We start from the raw sequence: 13,062 nt of genomic DNA, 5'->3' as shown, positions 1-13,062 counted from the left end.
TACATAGGTTTTGCGACTCCCAGAAAGGAGTCTTTCAACTTGTTTAGGCATTTTTCTGTTATGCAGTGGCAGAAAATAACAAAAGGTCTTCATCCACTCACCCATGTGTCAATATCTATCCATTAATTGCTACCTAAACTTCAGTAAGTCAAAACGTTTTCAGAGTAGATTAAAAAGAGCAATATACTTCTTTAAGTTTGTATTTCTCCACCATTTGTGGAAAACCAATGACAAATGACTGTGGCTGCACTTAGAGGGATAAGGCATAATCCCAAATCTGTAAGTCTCTTAACCCCATGCTCAAATGCATTATGCAGAACAGTTTCTCTTTGTAGAATAAAAGAAAAGCATTTGTGACCTTCACATGCTACTTAAATTCACTGAGCCTCAGTTTCTGTTTTCAAAACATAAAAAGGTTATAGTTTCTACCTTACAGGGTCACTGAAAAAATTTAATGGTAGTATACCTGCCAAGTCCCTAGAACAAAATTTGCCCTTCATTAAGTGTTCAAAAATTATTAGTCATTATTTTTATTACCATAATTCATATTCACAGTTAATCATAGTAATTATAGTAATTATAGTAATTCCTCATGATAACAGGCATAGTGGCCTTGAGGGATAAAAATTAAAGTATTCTTAAATGTACAAACTATTACTGTATTTGCCAGAGTTACCCAGAGAAACAGCCAATAGAATATATCAATATATAAGTATATATATAAGAGATTTATTGTAGAAATTGGCTCAAGTGATTATTGTGGCAAAAAAAAAATTGCAAGATGAGAACCAGGAAACCAATGATATAACTCCCAGTTCCAGGTGAAGGCCTGAGATCCTGGATGAAATCCTCTATTGAAATGGATTCTAGTTACCAAGGCCCAAGGACCAGGAGCTCTAGTGTCAGTGGACAGAAGAGGGATGTCTCAGCACAAGAGTAATGAGATAGAATTGGCTTTACCTACACCAGTTTGTTCTGTGTAGACCCTCTGTGGTTTGGACAACACTGGCCAACAATGATGACGGTGAATCTTGACTCATACTGATACAAATGTTAGTCACTTCTGGAAATACCCTCATATACATCTGGAAATAATGTTTTACCACATCCCTGAGCATCCCTTACTCATAAAATTAATCAGAATTACTAAGTGAAGATCCCTGGTCCCTAGTATTGAAAGTGCTGCTGAATTGTGTAGGTACCTCCCTAAATATGTGAAAGACCATGGAAGAAAGACAAGAGTCACATTGACAGGAAAGGTTGGCTTTCCACTCTTACAATGTTGAAAGCAGCCTGAAGAACCAAGAACATTTCAGAAGCAACATGTCAGGAAAATAAACTTGGAGGCTTTGGGGGACATAGTCTACAGTTTTGTTAGGGTCAGATCATCATTAGTGAAGTAAGCAATTTGCTGAAGTAGTCAGGTTTTCTTTTATCTTTAGAACATATGACCCAATACCAAATTACTGTTAGATTGATTTAACAGATGTATTGATATTGATATATGGGCATTTAAAAAGAGTTTGTGCTAGTGTTTCTTTCATGTCTTAGAAAAATGTATCTCTTTTGTGATACATAGCAATGTCTTATAAATTGTGATTTACATTCAATTCTAAGTCCCCCTCCCCTTTAGTCTACTTGCCAGAAAAGTCATTTTTCACATCACCAGAAATTAGTTTGGATTTTTCTAATATTTATAGGGAAAGATAATTTTTGGCTAATAGTAGTGGGTAGAAACAGAAATAAATAGTGTATTTGAGTAATATTTATGAGGCATAACTATTAGACTTGCTTAAGGTTAAGGGAAAAAGAAGTGTCAAAGATGCTTACTAGAAGTTAGAGTCGATACAATTTTGCTAAATATCCACATATATACAGCAAAATAACTAACCTGTATTAATATAAAACTGAATGAACAACAAAATATGTAAATATTGCATAGCCTATAATATATATTAAAGATTTATTTATTTTGTTTTTTAAATTTTTTATATATTTTTAAATTTTATTTAACTTATACAAGTTTCATGGAACTCATATATACAGGTTTAGGAATATAGTAATACTTCCTACACCACCCTCATTCCCAGCCATGCTCCAGACCTTCTTCTTCCTCCCTCTCCCATTCCCACTATTATCTTTTAAAAAGATCTACTTTAGTTTAATTAATGATCATAAACTTAACATTAAGTAAAAGAATTTGACAAGTGGTATGGAAACAAAAAAAAAATTCCTCAATGGAAGAAATAAGGGATGTAAACAATCATCAAATCTTACAATGTCCACTTCACTCCAATACATTACATTTTAAGTACTCTATTAGTTACCTCAGATCAGGGAAAACATATGGTGTCTCTATTTTTGGGATTGGCTTGTTGCATTAAGTATAATGATTTCTAGTTGCATCCATTTTGTTGCAAAAGACAGAATTTGATTTCAGAAATAGCTGCATAGTATTCCATAGTGTATACCTATAATGATTTCTTTATCCAGTCAACAGTTAATGGACATTTGATTTTTTTAATGAATCATAAATTTTATTTCAAAATGGAAACGTCACTAAACATGCATACACATTAAAACAATAAAATTTACAATTTCGTTAATTTTTTTCCTTTTTGCATAGGACATCATTACAATATAGAATCTATGCCATACAAAATACATACAAAGTTTTATCCGAGCAAGCCAAGGCCAGATTGGGAACTGTACACTGTAATACTTCACTGTAGTGATCCAGGAAAGACCTTCAGAAGTGTGGTGGGTGCTGGGGGGGGGGAGAAGTTCCTGCAGGAAAGGAAATGTGAGCTCAATGGAAATGGTCTTGGACCCTTGCGTTCTGCCTTGGGATGCTGGCAAACAATTCCAGAGAAGCTCCACCATGGTTTGGGATGAGAAGGGGTCGCCAGTGAGGCCTGGGGATCAATGTATCCAATATACCCACACACGCAATTCCAGGTCCCCAAGGAGCCACACAGCAAGCCCCAAACCTGACAATGCATAGTCTCCCAGTGAGGAGCCTCGTGTGATGCTGGGGTCCCCAGTACTCAGCACCAGGCTGGCTTTTCTAGGGTGAGGGTAGGGAGCAAGTCCCACTCACTCACCCAGAGGCAGGCACTCTGATACAAGCATGCACGCTAGGACCAATGTCCCACTGGGACGTGGCCCTCACTCCTCTCAGGCAGCCTGGGGAGGGATCTGCCGAGTACAGTCAGCTCTGCAGAGGATGGACGTGGCGGCCTCGAAGGGGTTTGGCTCACACCCTTGGCTTCAAATGAGCCTGCAAGCATCCATCAACGGTCACCAGGCAGACGAAACCTCCAGCCCCCACCCCCCACTTCCTGTGCCCACCCCCCCCCGGAATGTGTGACGTGGGTGGCAGGGGAGCAGGGGACACAACTTCTTTCTCATCCTGTTTATTCTTAAATAAAACCAAGTCTTAAAGCTAAAGAAGGGAGAGCTGAGCAGGGCCAGGCCTGGATCTCGACAGGGGTCAGCAGAAACTGAGTGTGGCCCCTCTTCCTTCGGGACATGGGGGTCCCCACTTCCTGCCAAACTCACTTTTCTGACTGATGGGGAGTGACAATGGGCAGCAGGAAGGCCAGCATGTCAGTATACGCTGGACTGTGCTTCTAGATTCTGGGGCAGACTTCTCTGGCATATGTCTAGGGCAAACACTCAAAGCCTCAAAATCAGGAGAATCAGGCACAGGCCCTGGCTCTTCTCCCAGGGGGGGCCGACCTGATTTCACATCTCGATTTTAGCTTTGGAAAAAATGGTCACCAAAATTCACACAGGAAAACTTCGGATGGCAAAAGCCATGCATGACCTGCAAAGCATTTCTCCCTGGCTGTGAAGTGACCAACACATGAAACCCCTTCGAGCCTTCCAGCACTGTGTCTTTGATGAATGACCTTTTCCAAATGGGTTTCCAAAAAAAAATTTTTTTTTAAATAAATACTGTCAGAAGTCAAAATGGTCAGGTAGCCTTGTAAACACAGCCACGCCTGTGGGAGCCTTGCGCTGGCTGGCACACACGCTGCCTGCCGAGATCCTGGAGCCTATAACCCTCTGGCAAGAAAGAGGCCAGGGCTCCTGAACCCACTGGGCTGGGCCGGGGGCCACCCATCTGGGACGGCTCTGCCCGTACCCATCTCTGAATCACCCTTCCCTGGTCTGAGCGAGGTCCTGGGTCGCCAGCGTGTGGATGTTTGCACCAAGAAGCTGCACCGTGGCGAATCCTGCACCTGCCCAGATGCATAGCCTCAGAATAATGTCAGGAATTAGGGGGCGGAGCGGGGGCTCTTGTACCTCCAGTGCCATGGGGAGGGAGCTGCAGCAGGATGCAGTAGGGCACCTCCAGGCCTGCATTCCATCCCAGCATAGCACCGGGCAGCAGAGGACTCCAGGGCCCTGGGGGAAGGGCTGTGTCCAGCTGCATTTTTCGGTATGGCTGTAGGATTCAGTAGGCATCTGGGGGCTGACAGCCATCCCCCTGATATGGCTGATGCAAAAACGTTTTTTTCGTTTGAGACATGAGCTGAACCCTGGCCCCAGTGGCTGGGTCCAGAGTCACTTTTAGGCCTATTGATAGGGGTTCTCTCTTCGCTTCCAGACCTCTGCTCCTGTGGCCTCTAGAACTGAAGTCTGCCCCCAAAATAAAGGTTTGCATTTGCATTATTATTTAGAAGAACCCTATGGCTTCCTTAATCCCATCAAAACTGGCAAGCATGGCCATAAACCACAGAAACCAAAGACCCTGCGATGGACCCAGGCTGGGAAGACATTCCACATCCCAGAAGGGATGAGACGGGAACTTGCTGAGCTGAGTCTGAGACTCATGCTCCCCCCCCGGTCAAGTGAGATGAATTTGCGCCCCAGATGATGTAGGAGGGTCCCAATGGGGGGGTTGGTGAGAACACCCTGGTGGCGGTGCCCTGCCCCCCCCCCCATTTCCCAGGCTAAGCCCAAGGCTGCAGGACCACACCCTGCCACTAACCAGAACCACTTTGGGAGTGAAGAGGTTCATTTGCCAAAAATAGCCAGCGCCTGCATATTTCTGTTTTAAGGCAATGTTACCCTTCCATCTATCAGATGGAACAGCCCTGGGTCATTCAGAGGAAAAATTAAATTAAGTGCTCTCTTTGGAAACAGCCAACGCCCACTCTCCCTCCCCCACCCCCCACCCCACTCTAAAACAAACCAGCTTTTTTTTTTTTTATTCCAAGATGACTGGGTTTGGAGTCCTTTTTCTCCCTTCCCATGTGCAGACAGATGTGGAGTTCGAAAACTGCCCACAGTGATGTGGCGACCTCCTCCCCTCGGCCCCAGGGCGCTCTGCCTGCCCACCTCCCAGGGACACACTGCCTCTCTCCCTGCCTTCAGAACCGTGGATGGTGAGGGCACCAAAGGACTTTGGAATAAAATTCCTGAACCTGGAATGTGAATTCCTGAGACATGAAATGTAGAGTGTGGCTCTCTCTACCTCATGCAGAAACAGCTTTGGGAGGGACCTCACTTTGGAACTGGGTACAAAGATCTCTGCACCCCAAGTACCCAGGGCTCTCTTCGGTCAAGACCCCACCACATGTTCCACCCTGTCCCCCAGACCCGTGCAACAAGCACGGCGGTGGGGGTAGGGCAGCTCTGCATCTGGCCAGGGCAGGGTTAATGCATCACCACCCCCAGCCCCGACCCACAGCAGGAACAACACCACCCATCAGCTCAGTACCCATAATAATGCTACTGATAAGCTGCTTCCACAACACTAGCCAAATCTAGCTGATGCACAGTGGAGTTAGTGCTGGGTGCCCAGAGTGTCACAGATGGCACACTGGGCTGTCCCCATGCAGTGGTTGTGCACACAGGGTGCCCATCTACTCTGAAGTCACCCCAAAACAGAAAACAGCAGCCAGGGGCCTTTGGGGTCTCTCTGTGCTGCACCCCATGTCATGGGAGGGCCGGAGTGGAAGCAGTATGGCCACAACTAAGGCACTCTGGGCCCGGGAAGCCCACCTATGGCCCTCTGAGACCCCAAGGGCAGCTCCTCATCAAAACAAGGAGAGGTCTCTGCAAGATACCCCAAGCCGCCCCCACTGCTTCCCCACGTGTGCACACACACGCGGGCACACACACATACATACATACACACTGTCCTGGGGCCCTGTGATTACAGGCCTGGCTTTCCAGGAGAAGGGGAGGAAGACCCTGGGCCACAGGGATGGGGAGTGGTCATTCGAGGGCCCGGCGAAGGAACTCACTGGGACACGGCCAGACTGTCCCAGCCCGGGCCTCAAACCTCAACCCAGTGCAAGTCACAGCTCTGTGGTCCTCGTCTCCTCCCAGGAGCAGGCTGGCGACAGGGCACTGCAGGCTGCTGTGGCCTGGGCCCCGCAGGAGGGGGCCAGGAGAAGCTGGAGACTTGATGAGTCTGTGCTGGGGACACAGAGGGTCTGAGAGCGTTTCCCACAGTCCTCGGCGCTCCCGGGGCGGCGGGAAGCAACAGCATGTTCTCCAGCAGCGCTTCCCACAATGTCGGCCACACTCCTGCCAACTTCCAAGTCCCAGTGCTCTGATCTGTCAGTACAGGACGGACTCCACAGAGTCCCCACACTGCCCAACACCACACAGACCCTCTGACAAGCTGGCCTGCCGGCCTCGCCCACAGAAGTGCCTGGGGGGCAGCCGCGGGGGCTGGATGGACCCACTGCACTTCCTGACACCTGTGCAGATGACCATGGTCCCCAGCCTCTGTTTGCCACACAACACAGGGTCCCCACGCACCTTCTGTGGGGACACAGAGGTCGGGGTCCTGGGCAGGCGGGGCCCAGCCGCTGTCTCCTGCCAGGTCAGATGGTGCAATGCTGTGCCCACTCAGGCTCTGATTCTGGTTCTCCCAGGTGCCCCAGGCAAGGGCTCCTGGAGGTGGGGCCGGTGGGCGAGGCTCCCTCCATGGCTCCTCCTGGTGGAGTGCTCCTCTGGCCTGTCCTGGCTTAAGGCATCCCCCTGAGGCGGTGCATCCCTCACCGACCACGCCTGAGGGGTGAGGCAGAGCAGGGGCAGGGGCCTGGTCGCTTGGGAATCTGTGGGAGAAGTACAAACGTCCATGAGGGCATGTGCCCGGGGCCCTGGCGGACTCCGCCTGCACTGGTCAGCCCGCGCTGTCCCCAGCGTGTTCCCGAACCTAACAGAAAACTCCAGAGTGCAAATCTATGTACAGAGTAAGGCGCCAGGAAGGGGTGTCCTCACTGACCTCACAGAACGCGTCCATCCCTGAGAAAGGGGGTTCAACACCACTGAATCTCAACTTCATGGGTACGTCTGTTGTGCAATTTGTGAATGGTATTTTTGGAAATTTTTCGTTGTGGCTTTTTTTTTTCCTTAAAAAAAAAAAAAACTGACTGACACCTGAGGTGAAGAAAAGTGTTTTCCCGTGGACTTTTCCTAAGTTCGCGGCTTCGTTCTCATTACAAAAGGACAGGACGGGGCCGGCGTGCTCACGGCGAGCTGGCCGGGCTGATGGTGGGGCTGCTGGCGTCTGAGCGGCTGTAGTCGCTCAGCGAGCCGGTCCGTGAGCCCCCGCCGCGCCGCTGCAGCATGCCCGGGTGGAAGTTGGCGTGGCGTCGCGCATGCTTCGTCAGGTGGTCGCTGCGCATGAAGCGCTTCTCGCAGATGGGGCAGCTGAACTTCTTGCCGGTGTGCGTGCGATAGTGCCGCGCCAGCTCGTCCGAGCGCGCAAACTTCTTGTTGCAGTCCTGCCAGCTGCAGGCGAAGGGCCGCTCACCTGTGTGAGTTCTCAGGTGCGCCTTGAGGTGCGAGGATTTCCCGTAAACTTTCTCGCAGCCCGCATAGTGGCACTTGTGCTTCCTCTGCGGGGACTCGAGGTCGGCGCGGCTCCGGCCCCGTCGACCCCTTTGTCTGAGGCCGGGCTCGCCGCTCCCCGCAGGTGCCTGCTCCCGCTCGGGCTCGCTCCACGCGGGGCTGGGGGGCGCGGCCGCGGCGCCCTCGCCGCCGGGGGCGGTGGGCGGCAGGCGGCAGGCGGCACGGGGTCCTCGCCTTTCGGGCCGCGGCCCCCTCTCTGCGCTCCGCCGCGGCGGGTGCCCGCGCCTGTTGGTTGAGGTCCGCTAGGATCCGCGCCACCACGAACAGCGAGGCGCTGTCCTTGCCGTGGCTGCGCTCGTCGGCGCGGGGCATCGCGGGGGCGGCGGCGGCGGCGGCCGCACCCTCGGGCCAGGGCTCCGGCGCCTCCCGCGGCCCGTGCACGACCACGCGGCTGGACATGGACACGAGGCACTCGGCGGCAAAGTGGTCCACATAGGCGGCGGCTGCCATGCTGCGGGCTCCAGTGCGGGTCGCTGCGAGTCGCCAGCCGCGCATCCGCACCCACGGCCTCCGGAGAGCGGGCGGGGGGCGGGGGCGCGGCGCGCCCTCTCCTCGGCTGGGCTGGGCTAGGCTGGGCGCGCAGCCGCCTCTGTCCGCCGTCACCCGCGCGGCTCTGCGTCCGCCCGGCCGGCCACCGAGGCGTGAGCGCATGGGGGCGCGGGCCAGGGGGCTCCGCGCGGCCTCGGGGGCGGGCTGTCCTAAGGATGCCAAGCGGCGACGTCAGGGACGCCCGCGTCAAGCCGCGGCCGCAGTCTCGCCGCGCATTGTGGCAGGCGGGACAGCCGCCGTGCGCGCCACAGCTCAGTGTGGGCGTCCCGGCTGGACATTTGATTTGTTTCCATATCTTAGCTATTGTGAACTGAGCTGCAATGAACATGGGGGTACAGATAACTCTTTCATATTCTGGTTTCTTTTTGTTGGGTAAATTCCCAGAAGTGGGATGTCTGAGTCATATAGTAGGTCTATATTCAGATTTCTGAGATATCTCCATACTGTCTTCCATAATGGATTTACCAATTTACATTCTCACCAACAGTGGACCAAGGTACCTTTTTCTCCATATCCTCACCAGCATTTGTCATTTGTTGATTTCTGTATGACAGCCATTCTAACTGGTGTGATGTGAAACCTCTTTGTGGTTTTGATTTGCATTTCCCTAATGGCTAATAATCCTGAACATATTTTCAAGTGTCTGTTGGCCATTTGAATTTTCTCTCTTGAAAAATGCTTGCTTAAGTCTTTTGCCTATTTCTTAACTGGATTCTTTTTGTTGTTGTTGTTGAATTTCTTACACTCTTTACAGAGCATAGGTATTAACACTTTCCCTTATCAGTTGCATAGTTATCAAATATTTTCTCCAATTCTGTCAGTTGCCTCTTCACATTGCTGAGTGTTACTTTTGCAATGTGAAGCTTCTCAGCTTGAAGTAACCCCATTTTCAATTTTGCTTTTGTTTGCCTGTACTTCCGGGGTCTTTTCCAAAATGTCTTTGCCTATGTTAATGTCTTGCAAAGTTTATCCAAATTTTTTCTATAATAATCTGATGGTATTGGGTCATAGATTTATGTCTTTGATCCATTTTGAGAGGATTTTTGTGTAAGGTGTAAGGTAGGGTCCTAGTTTCATTCTTATGCATGTGGAGATCTAGTTTTATTAGCACCATTTGATGAAGACTGTCCTTGTTTCAGGGATTGATTTTAGCTCCTTTGTCAAAAATAAGTAGGTTGTAGATGCATAGATTAATCTGGAGTTTCTATCTTGTTCCACTGGCCTACACACACACACACACACACACACACACACACACACACATATATATATATATATATATATATATATATATTTGCCAGTACCAGGTTGTTTTGATTATAACCATCCTGTAGTATGTCTTGAAATCTGATTTCATGATGCCTCCAGCTTTGGTTTTATTTATAAGATTGATTTAGCTATTCAGGGTCTGTAGTGTTCCATATGACTTTAGCATTGTTTTTTCTAGATCAGAGAAGAATGTCCTTGGTATTTTGATTGGGATCACACTGAATCTGTAAATTGCTTTTGGTAGAATGGACATTCTGATGATATTGATTCTTCCAATCCATGAACATGGAAGATATTTCCATATTTTGTGTCTTCTATTTTTCTATGTTTTTAATTTTTTCATGATAGAATTGCTAAGCTCCTTGGTTAAATTTAATCCAAGGCATTTAAATATTTTTGTAAATACTGTGAATGGGAATGATCTTTTTTTAAAAGATTTATTTATTTATTTGAAAGTCAGAGCTACACCGAGAGAAGGAGAGGCAAAGAGAGAGAGATAAAGGTCCTCCAGAACCTGCAGGAGAGGTGGGCAGAGCATTACACACTCCAATGGCTCCCACAGAAGTTGTGCAAGGGATCAGGTTACCATCATATTTCTATTGGCATCAGCCACAAACTGGATACTCTGCTTGCACTGAGCAGTCAGGAGCTATTCAGGATACTCTCTGAAGACTAACTTACACTCTGGGTTGATCCCCATGAAGTGTTCTACAGAGTCAGACAGTACAGCCCCATCAGAGTACTGTAGGAAGTCTAGCCAGCAGGCAACCCCAGTCAAAACAGCACCAAAGTGCAAATGGTAGGCAGAAGAATCAGCTCAAAGGAGGGTTCTCGGGGCCGGTGCTGTGGGGTAGTGGGTAAAGCTGCTGCCTGTAGTGAGGCATCCCATATGGGTGCTGGTTCGAGTCCCAGTTGCTTTACTTCTGATCCATCTCTCTGGGCCTGGGAAAGCAGTGGAAGAAAGCCTAAGACTGTGGGCCCCTGCACCCACATGGGAGACCCAGAAGAAGTTCCTGGCTCCTGGCTTCGGATTGGCCCAGCTTCAGCTGTTGTGCCCAATTGAGGAGTGAACCAGCAGATGGAAGACCTCTCTCTCTCTGCCTCTCCTCTCTCTGTGTAAATCTTTCAAATAAATAAATAAATCTTAAAAAAGGATGGTTCTCTTGAGTAGAAAAAAACCCTTTCAAAAACTACAATATGATGACTATTAGGTTAAGATAGTCTGGAAAGACATCTTATAATGGATGGACAATTTGACTTTTGTTTTGTGTGAGCTCCTCTTGAGGATACATTATGGAACTTAAACCATGTCATAGCTGTGAAGACCTTACACAAGATAGAATGATCAAATAATTTTTAAGTGTCAAAAGCCATGGGTTGTACAGTCCCTTTCAATGACTCGTTAGCCTTTTAGACCAAGTAAATGATCACTTTATTTCCTAGGGAGTGAAGTCCTATGTTTCAGTTTCTCCCAGGCATTATACCTAAAGTTTTAAATCCTTCTCTTTAATGAAAATCAATATTTCAATGACTTGTTCTCTGCATTTAAACCTTCCAGATAAATTTTCACTATTAATGCTTGAAAATTATCATAATTTTTTGGTAGTTCACTAGGAAAGATAAAAATAGTAGTACTGGAAATTTTTAATATTTAGAATAGTAGTACTGGAAATTTTATGACAAGACTTTTATCTAGCACTTGAATATCTATAAATGTACATAAAGACAAACTAGTAAGCATGACCTAGGGAAATGGCCAGATTTTGTATGCTGTTTTTTTGGCCTTTAAAGTAGCAAGTGACCAGAATCTTCCATGTCAGCAGGCTTTAAAAAAAGGCTCTTGAGAAGACACGAGGCACCAGCCAGCTTTCTGTACATTTCTTAGTTTGTAGTTTTCTAAGACTGAGTAAACAATTTAATTTTAGAAAGTAGAGGTCTGGTTTGTAACTCTCCTTGGACTTAATTATGTAAAAGTCTTTCCCAAAAACTACTATCTATTTCATTAACTTTGTTAGTCATGTTTTATTGGGTAAATTAAGAACCAGTGTAAGTTTGCACAGATTGCTGCAAAGTTGTACAGATTTCTATATTTTGGATTTTAGATGAGGAATTTTTCTTCTCTATAGTAAATAGTTTCTTATCTTGGCATTGAAAACAAATGCTTTAGAAAGTGTCAGGAAATACATGACTCTATATGTGTTTTGAGTATTTCATTTTCTTTTTTTAAGGATTTATTTTTTATTTCTTTGAAAGACAGAGTTAGAGAGAGAGGTAGAGACAGAGAGAGAGCGAGGTCTTCCATCCACTGGTTCACTCCCCACATGGACGCAATGGCCGGAGCTGTTGCACCAATCCAAGCCAGGAGCCAGGAACTTCTTCCTAGTCTCCCACTTGGGTGCAGGGGCCCAAGGACTTGTGCCATCTTCTACTGCTATCCCAGGCCATAGCAGAGAGCTGGATCAGAAGTGGAGCAGCCAGGGCTTGAACCAGCACCCATATGGGATGCTGGCACTTCAGGCCAGGGTGTTAACCCACAGCACCACAGCGCCATCCCTGCTTGTAAAACAGGAGCACTGTCACAGCTCAGTCAACAGGAAGGCATAATTCTGCAGCTTTGCCTGAACTCCATCTTTACTGTAGATCTGCTCATGGGTTTTATTTTGGGGGGTTATTTTTTCAGCTCACTGTGAGGGAACATAATGATATTGCCTTGTTTTGTAACAGGACAATAAAGGAGTCCCAGGATTTCTTTGGACCTGCGAAACTTTGGGTCCTTTCTATGCAATATGAGGGCTTCTTTGCCAGAACCATTACAAAATGTAACTCTGCTGTACTAAAGATTATCTTTAAGGTGAAAGGAGCAAAGTTAACATGCTCGCGGATGGGTGCCATACTCCTCCCTCTTTTTTTTTAAGTGTAGTATTAAGGTCCTGCATGGGAAGTTAATACACAGTGACTCCTATTGTTAATTTAACAACTAACACTCTTATGTGTGATATCTGTGATCACCTGAAGCTCTTGACATGAGCTGCCTAGGTTGTGGAAGCCTTCTGAATCCACAGACTCTGTCAGTATTCAGACAAGGCCATAAACAAAGTGAAAGTCCTCTCCTCCCTTTGGAGAAAAGTACACCCTTCTTTGATGACCATTTTTTCCACTGGGATTTCACCTAGAGAAGTTCTCCATGCAGGGACACATTTTCCCTCAAGTGTCCTGGATTTTCACACCTGAAATACTCTTGTGAGCCTTTCCCCAGACTAGAATGCCTTTAAGGCTAATTCTGAGGTCACTGAGTGCTACTTAAAGTGATTGCCACTCTATGAGTCTGCTGCAAGAACTGCTTTCCATGTCAGAGCATTCACT

General features: G+C 47.5%; 1 pseudogene; it reads right to left on the bottom strand.

The window, feature by feature from the left end:
• Positions 1 to 7,437: 7,437 nt before the first annotated feature.
• Positions 7,438 to 8,517, bottom strand: LOC138846864 (Krueppel-like factor 13 pseudogene; annotated as a pseudogene).
• Between the last annotated feature and the right edge of the window lie 4,545 nt (positions 8,518 to 13,062).

This window comes from Oryctolagus cuniculus, chromosome 19 (assembly GCF_051225735.1).
Source record: "Oryctolagus cuniculus isolate XC-2025 breed Fujian yellow rabbit chromosome 19, ASM5122573v1, whole genome shotgun sequence".
In the NCBI taxonomy this organism is placed as follows: Eukaryota; Metazoa; Chordata; class Mammalia; order Lagomorpha; family Leporidae; genus Oryctolagus; species Oryctolagus cuniculus.
This window is presented reverse-complemented; position numbering and strand designations above follow the sequence as displayed.